Source organism: Staurois parvus, unplaced genomic scaffold (genome assembly GCF_062004578.1).
Source record: "Staurois parvus isolate SC_StPar_1 unplaced genomic scaffold, SC_StPar_1.0 ptg000293l, whole genome shotgun sequence".
NCBI classification, from domain to species: Eukaryota; Metazoa; Chordata; class Amphibia; order Anura; family Ranidae; genus Staurois; species Staurois parvus.
This window is the reverse complement of record NW_028318089.1, coordinates 1687668-1696869: the sequence shown is the minus strand read 5'-3', so window position 1 is coordinate 1696869 and position 9202 is coordinate 1687668. Positions and strand designations below refer to the sequence as shown.

Sequence of the window (9202 nt, the reverse complement as noted above, 5' to 3'; positions counted from 1 at the left end):
TCTTATTGTTGGTGTCAGTGGGAAGAAAGGTGCCCCATTGTTGGTGTCTATGGGAGGAATGGTGCCCCTATCCTTGGTGTCAGTGGGAGGTAAAGTGTCCCATTGTTGGTGTCTATGGGAGGAATGGTGCCCCTCTCCTTGGTGTCAGTGGGAAGAAAAGGTTCCCATTCTTGGTGTCAGTGGGAGGAAAAGTGTCCCATTCTTGGTGTCAGTAGGAGGAAAAGTGTCCCATTCTTGGTGTCAGTGGGAGGAAAAGTGTCCCATTCTTGGTGTCAGTGGGAGGAAAAGTGTCCCATTGTTGGTGTTAGTGGGAGGAATAGTGCCCCTCTCCTTGGTGTCAGTAGGAGGAACAGTGTCCCTCTCCTTGGTGTCAGTAGAAGTGTCCCATTGTTGGTGTGAGTGGGAGGAAAAGTGTCCCATTGTTGGTGCGAGTGGGAGGAAAAGTGTCCCATTGTTGGTGTGAGTGGGAGGAAAAGTGTCCCATTGTTGGTGTGAGTGGGAGGAAAAGTGTCCCATTGTTGGTGTCTATGGGAGGAGAAGTGTCCCATTGTTGGTGTCTGTGGGAGGAGACGTGTCCCATTCTTGGTGTCTGTGGGAGGAGACGTGTCCCATTCTTGGTGTCTATGGGAGGAGACGTGTCCCATTCTTGGTGTCTATGGGAGGAGACGTGTCCTATTCTTGGTGTCTATGGGAGGAGACGTGTCCCATTCTTGGTGTCTATGGGAGGAGACGTGTCCCATTCTTGGTGTCTATGGGAGGAGACGTGTCCCATTCTTGGTGTCTATGGGAGGAGACGTGTCCCATTCTTGGTGTCTATGGGAGGAGACGTGTCCCATTCTTGGTGTCTATGGGAGGAGACGTGTCCCATTCTTGGTGTCTATGGGAGGAGACGTGTCCCATTCTTGGTGTCTATGGGAGGAGACGTGTCCCATTCTTGGTGTCTATGGGAGGAGAAGTGTCCCATTCTTGGTGTCTATGGGAGGAGAAGTGTCCCATTCTTGGTGTCTATGGGAGAAGTGTCCCATTCTTGGTGTCTACGGGAGGAGAAGTGTCCCATTCTTGGTGTCTACGGGAGGAGAAGTGTCCCATTCTTGGTGTCTATGGGAGGAGAAGTGTCCCATTCTTGGTGTCTATGGGAGGAGAAGTGTCCCATTCTTGGTGTCTATGGGAGGAGAAGTGTCCCATTCTTGATGTCTATGGGAGAAGTGGCCCATTGTTGGTGTCAGTGGCAGGAGAAGTGGCCCATTGTTGGTGTCAGTGGCAGGAGAAGTGTCCCATTGCTGGTGTCTATGGGAGGAGAAGTGTCCCATTGCTGGTGTCTATGGGAGGAGAAGTGTCCCATTGCTGGTGTCTATGGGAGGAGAAGTGTCCCATTGCTGGTGTCTATGAGAGGAGAAGTGTCCCATTGCTGGTGTCTATGGGAGGAGAAGTGTCCCATTGTTGGTGTCTATGGGAGGAGAAGTGTCCCATTGTTGGTGTCTATGGGAGGAGAAGTGTCCCATTGTTGGTGTCAGTGGCAGGAAAATTGTCCCATTGTTGGTGTCAGTGGCAGGAAAAGTGTCCCATTGTTGGTGTCAGTGGCAGGCAAAGTGTCCCATTGTTGGTGTCAGTGGCAGGCAAAGTGTCCCATTGTTGGTGAGTGGGAGGAATAATAGTGCCCCATCCTTGGTGTCTGTGTCAGATGTCCTGCAAATCACACCTGAAATCAGCATGTCATCCGACTTTGAAATTGTGACTACACTTCACTGTAAGTCGCATGATTTAAAAGTTGGGATTGACAGGACGGGGGTGTTAAAGAGGTGCCAGGTGGATAGGAAGGGGTTAAAGGGACAGTAAACATGGAGTTCTGCTTTAACCCCTTGTTGGCCATCACCTTACTTGCAGCATGCTGAAATCAATACAATTCCATGCCCACAGAAGTTATCCACCAGGGGCAGACTAACAACTCATGGGGCCCCCAAGCAATAGGGGATTATGGGGCCCCTGTGTCCTCGCCCACACCCAAAAAATCCAATGAAATGTACCAGAGGCATCTCATGGGGCCCCCTACTGACCCCAGGCCCTGCCCAAGTGTTCGAATGGTCAGTCCACCATCACATCATGAGGCTGTACCCACATATTTAGTACAATGGAGCCCCCACAAGTCACGGGACTCTGTGCTTCTCCCTCACTCCTGATCCTGGCAGGTAAGATACAATAGTCCCCGAGAACTCATATATATATATATATATATATATATATATATATATAACAGACAAGAGCCCAGCAGTCCTTCATTGTCGCCCATTTCCTATTCTCAGCTCCCACACATTTCTTCCAGAATTCCCGCTCCTGCCAGTCCAGACAAGCCCCACACCTTCTCCTGGCCGCCCTCACAGCCGGCCTCTGGGAAAGTGACGTACGGCTGCCGCGGTAACCCCACCTTTTACCACAGCCCGCCGTGTTCTGCCGAGGTAAGGTCACATGACCCCCCCGCACCCTTGCACCCCAATAACCCCTCACACCTCTGCCTGACTCATCTCACACCCACGTGTCTCCTTCCCAATTTCCTCCTCCGCGTCCCGCCCACAAGACGAAACCACGCCCAGACGTCAGGGAAGCACGCCCATCCAGCTGCCTTACCGCCGCCACGCCCAGAAAGTGTGTGTGTGTGTTGTGCTGGAGAGAGGAAGAGCAGAGCGCCGGGGACAGGGAGAGTCCAGGTGAGTGCCGGGAGTACGGACAGGGAGGGATCCTGGGGGAGGGGGAACCACTGGGACCTGCTGCCTGGCGGGGTTGCTGGAGATTGTAGTTCATCTCTTTGTGATTTGGACACTGTGCTCAGATGTGGTCCCTCTCACTGCAGTCCAGCATCGTATCACTCTCACCGTTTGGCTGGATTACATATTATTACTCCTATATATATCTATCTTCTTGTATACTCTACAGTCCCCCCCACCCAGTCCGCTTCCTCAGCTCTTCATTTTTGGGAACAAACCTGTCTTACCAGGATATTTCTGAGACTAGGGAGCAAATAGGAGAACACGGGAAGAACATACAAACTCCATGCAGCTGGTGTAGAGGGTGCGATCCGAACTCAGGACTCGGAGCTGTGCAAGATTGCTGCCTGCTCAGACCCCTCTCTGATCATTCTAGTCCGGGGGGCTCTACACTTTCTGAACAGAGGGCCAGATTACTGTCCTTCAGACTTTAGGGGGGCTGGAGTGTTGGAAATGGCCTGGTGTCAGGGAGAGGAAAAGTGTCCCATTGTTGGTGTCAGTAGGGGGAAAAGTGTCCCATTGTTGGTGTCAGTAGGGGGAAAAGTGTCCCATTGTTGGTGTCAGTAGGGGGAACAGTGTCCCATTGTTGGTGTCAGGGAGAGGAAAAGTGTCCCATTGTTGGTGTCAGGGAGAGGAATAGTGCACCATTGTTGGTGTCAGTGAGAGAAATAGTGCCCCCATCATTGGTGTCAGTGGGAGGAATAGTGCCCCATTGCTTGTGTCAGTGGGGGGAAAAGTGTCCCACTGTTGGTGTCAGTGGGAGGAAAAGTGTCCCACTGTTGGTGTCAGTGGGAGGAAAAGTGTCCCACTGTTGGTGTCAGTGGGAGGAAAAGTGTCCCACTGTTGGTGTCAGTGGGAGGAAAAGTGTCCCACTGTTGGTGTCAGTGGGAGGAAAAGTGTCCCACTGTTGGTGTCAGTGGGAGGAAAAGTGTCCCACTGTTGGTGTCAGTGGGAGGAAAAGTGTCCCACTGTTGGTGTCAGTGGGAGGAAAAGTGTCCCACTGTTGGTGTCAGTGGGAGGAAAAGTGTCCCACTGTTGGTGTCAGTGGGAGGAAAAGTGTCCCACTGTTGGTGTCAGTGGGAGGAAAAGTGTCCCACTGTTGGTGTCAGTGGGAGGAAAAGTGTCCCACTGTTGGTGTCAGTGGGAGGAAAAGTGTCCCACTGTTGGTGTCAGTGGGAGGAAAAGTGTCCCACTGTTGGTGTCAGTGGGAGGAAAAGTGTCCCACTGTTGGTGTCAGTGGGAGGAAAAGTGTCCCACTGTTGGTGTCAGTGGGAGGAAAAGTGTCCCACTGTTGGTGTCAGTGGGAGGAAAAGTGTCCCACTGTTGGTGTCAGTGGGAGGAAAAGTGTCCCACTGTTGGTGTCAGTGGGAGGAAAAGTGTCCCACTGTTGGTGTCAGTGGGAGGAAAAGTGTCCCACTGTTGGTGTCAGTGGGAGGAAAAGTGTCCCACTGTTGGTGTCAGTGGGAGGAAAAGTGTCCCACTGTTTGTGTCAGTGGGAGGAAAAGTGTCCCACTGTTTGTGTCAGTGGGAGGAAAAGTGTCCCACTGTTTGTGTCAGTGGGAGGAAAAGTGTCCCACTGTTTGTGTCAGTGGGAGGAAAAGTGTCCCACTGTTTGTGTCAGTGGGAGGAAAAGTGTCCCACTGTTTGTGTCAGTGGGAGGAAAAGTGTCCCACTGTTTGTGTCAGTGGGAGGAAAAGTGTCCCACTGTTTGTGTCAGTGGGAGGAAAAGTGTCCCACTGTTTGTGTCAGTGGGAGGAAAAGTGTCCCACTGTTTGTGTCAGTGGGAGGAAAAGTGTCCCACTGTTGGTGTCAGTGGGAGGAAAAGTGTCCCACTGTTGGTGTCAGTGGGAGGAATAATAGTGCCCCATACTTGGTGTTGGTGACGGGAATAATAGTGCCCCATCCTTGATGTCGGTGATGGGAATAGTACCCCATCCTTGGTGTGGTTAGCAGGAATAGTGCCCCACCGTTGGTGTCGGTGGGAGGAATAGTGTCCCTCCTTTGGTGTCAGTAGCAGGAATAGTGCCCACTGTTGATGTTGGTAGCAGGAATAGTGACCCATTGTTGGTGTTAGTGGCAGGAATAGTGCCCCACCGTTGGTGTCGGTGGGAGGAATAGTGTCCCTCCTTTGGTGTCAGTGGCAGGAATAGTGTCCCGTCATTGGTAGGATAAGTGCCCCACTGTTTGGTGTCGGTGGCAGGGATAGTGTCCCGTCATTGGTGTCGGTGGCAGGGTTAGTTTCCCGTCATTGGTGTCGGTGGCAGGGATAGTGTCCCGTCATTGGTGTCATTGGCAGGATAAGTGCCCCACTGTTGGTGTCAGTGGCAGGATAAGTGCCCCGCCATTGATGTCAGTGGCAAGATAAGTGCCCCGCCATTGATGTCAGTGGCAGGAATAGTGCCCCGCCATTGATGTCAGTGGCAGGAATAATGCCCCGCCATTGATGTCAGTGGCAGGAATAATGCCCCACCGTTGATGTCAGTGGCAGGAATAGTGCCATACTGTTGGTGTCAGTGGCAGGGATAGTGTCCCGTCATTGGTGGCAGGGATAGTGCCCCACTGTTGGTGTCAGTGGCAGGGATAGTGCCCCACTGTTGGTGTCAGTGGCAGGGATAGTGCCCCACTGTTGGTGTCAGTGGCAGGATAAGTGCCCCACTGTTGGTGTCAGTGTCAGGATAAGTGCCCCACTGTTGGTGTCAGTGGCAGGATAAGTGCCCCACTGTTGGTGTCAGTGGCAGGATAAGTGCCCCACTGTTGGTGTCAGTAGCAGGATAAGTGCCCCACTGTTGGTGTCAGTGGCAGGATAAGTGCCTCACTGTTGGTGTCAGTGGCAGGGATAGTGTCCCGTCATTGGTGTCAGTGGCAGGAATAGTGCCCCACTGTTGGTGTCAGTGGCAGGAATAGTGTCCCGTTGTTGGTGTCATTGGCTGGATAAGTGCCCCACTGTTGGTGTCAGTGGCAGGGATAGTGTCCTGTTGTTGGTGTCAGTGGCAGGGATAGTGCCCCGCTGTTGGTGTCAGTGGCAGGAAGAGTGTCCCGCTGTTGGTGTCAGTGGCAGGAAGAGTGTCCCGCTGTTGGTGTCAGTGGCAGGAAGAGTGCCCCGCTGTTGGTGTCAGTGGCAGGAAGAGTGCCCCGTCGTTGGTGTCAGTGGCAGGAACTGTTGCTGACAGTGGGGGGAATACTTCTCCAAAGGAAAGGGGGGTAGTTTGGGGACCACTGCTCTGGTGTATAGACATTGCCTGTCCTCCAGTGCTGAGCATTGTCAGTGTGGAATGACAACTACTGGCCATCTGTCTTCTTATAGAGCTCACCATTGCCTGTATCTGTTTCCTGCTACAATGTGTGAGGACCTGATAAACCACCCATCAGGGCTCCTTCACACTGTGTCCACAGATCTGCAGGGATCAATCCGAAATCATGTCGAAAACAGTCACCCTCTATGCTCCTTGTACACGCCAGGCGTAAACATGAGATGTATGTATTTTTATGCTGTGTGTTATGATGCCTAGAGTTCAATGAAGTCTCATTTTGTGACACTTCAATAAAGTTTCTAAAAAAAACAAAAGTGCAATTCTTTGTAAGAATGCATCACAGCACTCCAACCCCAGCTATGTAAGCATGCACACATTGTTGACCTTCAATTACCCAAAAGTCCAAGGGCCTGTTCATACTACGCCAACACTGAAATGGGCCATTTGGGGGTGCGGGTTGATGTCCAGGGACTGGGCGGGTGTTGTGATGTGCTGTTTTAGTGCATCACACTGTCCAGGCTTCCTTCACACAGGCGTACTTAAAGGGGAACTCAACCCTCCTATCCTTTTACAGCCAAGGAAGCTGCCATCTTGGACTCAGTTTGATCTGCAACTGCCATGGTGCTGCACATGTGATCAGTTATGACACCAGGCATCGGCTGGTTTGACAGTCTGGTTGAGCGCACAAGCGTATGTGACCGCTGCGTTCCCGGCTTGTTGGGAATGCTAAATGTTTTTGAAACTGTTAAATTGATGGGTTTAGTTCCACTTTAAGGGCCGGTTCTCACTATAAAAACGCAGTCCAGATGCATTTCTGCATGCGTATTTTTAACGTGTTTGTAACGTGTTCCAGTGCATTCCCCCCCCCCCTCTCTTTTTCTTCAATTTAAATAAGGATGTGTGTGTTCCAGTGCATTTTGGTGCGTTTTACCGCGTTCCAGTGCGATTCTGTGCAGAAAAAATGCAGCCTGTACTACTATTTTTTTTTTCCCTGCAACTGGAACTGCAAGCACCCATGTGAACTGACATTGACAACCAAATAACATACTTTCTGTGTGTTTTGGATGCAGAAAAAAAGCGCACTGAAAGGCGCATAGTGCGACTTGGTCCTTATTCGAGGTTCACACCTAAGTTTTCTGCAGCGTTTTGCAGAAACGCAGTACAGACCATTTAACATGACTTCCTATGGGACAGGTTCACATCTGTGTTTTCACCCGTTGCAGTTTTTGGAAAGGGTCATGGACTTTCTTTGAACACAAAATGTTGCCTTTTTTGGTTCCTCAGTGGAAACGCTGCAGATAAGCATGTATTGCGTTTTTGATGCATTTTGTGTTTTAAAATTGCCTAGCAACAAGAAAAATGAAAGAAAAATGAAAAACGCAGGTGTAAAAAGGCAACGCAAAACACAATGCAGAAACGGCCCAAACACACCCTGCATAGGTGTGAACCAAGGCGTCTTGTTCTGTGCATCCGCTTGCAAGCAGTCCCATTCATGTCAATTGGGATGCAGCAGCTGCACGGCCACAGTCACTGCGGGTCCCCGAACACAGACCGTGTGAGATCAGGGACCCACATATGTCAAGGAGCAGCAGCTGTCCTTACAGGATATACGCTGTGGAACTACACTTGTGAATATATTCCCCTCCATCTTCCAGTGATGCGGCTGTTACATCCCTCGCCAGCCACTATCTTCTCCCCAAGCAACTTTGATGGGGCAGGGTGGGTTTCAGTCTTGATTGGCCAGTGGTAGATGATGTCATCACACACATGCACACACGTGTCAGTCATTCCAGCACAACCAGAGTGCAGGAATGCATGCTGAGATGCACATGCACAGTTCAGTAGAGGATAGAACTTGTCTCCTCTGCAGTAAAAAAGCCTAGTTGTTGTTTTTTTGTTTTTTTTAAATTAGGTTTAGCTCCATCTCAATGCTGAGAGGCAGGCTTCCGAATCATGTGACATTGATTGCCACATTGGTCACGTGATCGGGAGCTCCTGATTTGTGAACAATGATCGGGAAGTGTCTGTGGCAGCTCAGTCTTTATGCTGGGAGCGCGCAGTGAGTGTACAGTGAGCACAAAATGGTGGTCGTCTTATGGACATATAGGTGCAGTAGCTGTGGTCATTGAGACCCACCCGTCCTGCCAGCATAAATATCCATATGGCTAGTGGGAGCAGGTTAAGACAGGGCTCGACAAATGCCAGGTCACCATTGGCAACTAGAAATAGTGCCCTGATGACACACACTTCCTCCATGCAACTTCAGTGCATTATGGCGTCCCGTTGACTTCAGTGCATTATGGCGTCCCGTTGACTTCAGTGCATTATGGCGTCCCTTTGACTTCAGTGCATTATGGCGTCCCGTTGACTTCAGTGCATTATCGCCTCCCGTTGACTTCAGTGCATTATCGACTTCAGTGCATTATCGCCTCCCGTTGACGTCAGTGCATTATCGCCTCCCGTTGACGTCAGTGCATTATCGCCTCCCGTTGACGTCGGTGCATTATCGCCTCCCGTTGACGTCGGTGCATTATCGCCTCCCGTTGACGTCGGTGCATTATCGCCTCCCGTTGACGTCGGTGCATTATCGCCTCCCGTTGACGTCGGTGCATTATCGCCTCCCGTTGACGTCAGTGCATTATCGCCTCCCGTTGACGTCAGTGCATTATCGCCTCCCGTTGACGTCAGTGCATTATCGCCTCCCGTTGACGTCAGTGCATTATCGCCTCCCGTTTATATTGCCTCCCGTTGACTTCAGTGCATTATCGCCTCCCGTTGACTTCAGTGCATTATCGCCTCCCGTTGACTTCAGTGCATTATCGCCTCCCGTTGACTTCAGTGCATTATCGCCTCCCGTTGACTTCAGTGCATTATCGCCTCCCGTTGACTTCAGTGCATTATCGCCTCCCGTTGACTTCAGTGCATTATCGCCTCCCGTTGACTTCAGTGCATTATCGCCTCCCGTTGACTTCAGTGCATTATCGCCTCCCGTTGACTTCAGTGCATTATCGCCTCCCGTTTATATCGCGTCCCGTTGACTTCAGTGCATTATCGCGTCCCGTTTATTCGTGTCCCGTTGACGTCAGTGCATTATCGCCTCCCGTTGACGTCAGTGCATTATCGCCTCCCGTTGACGTCAGTGCATTATCGCCTCCCGTTGACGTCAGTGCATTATCGCCTCCCGTTGACGTC

The 9202-nt window shown here is 51.2% G+C and overlaps 1 protein-coding gene across 1 annotated transcript in view; it reads left to right on the top strand.

Annotated features, from left to right (window-relative positions):
• Window positions 1-2633: 2633 nt before the first annotated feature.
• RHBDF2 (rhomboid 5 homolog 2) overlaps window positions 2634-9202 on the top strand; it is a 148010-nt gene continuing 141441 nt past the window's right edge. The window contains exon 1 of the mRNA XM_089682658.1: window positions 2634-2702. The gene's annotated coding sequence lies outside the window, so the exon portion shown is untranslated. The remainder of the gene's footprint in view (window positions 2703-9202) is intronic.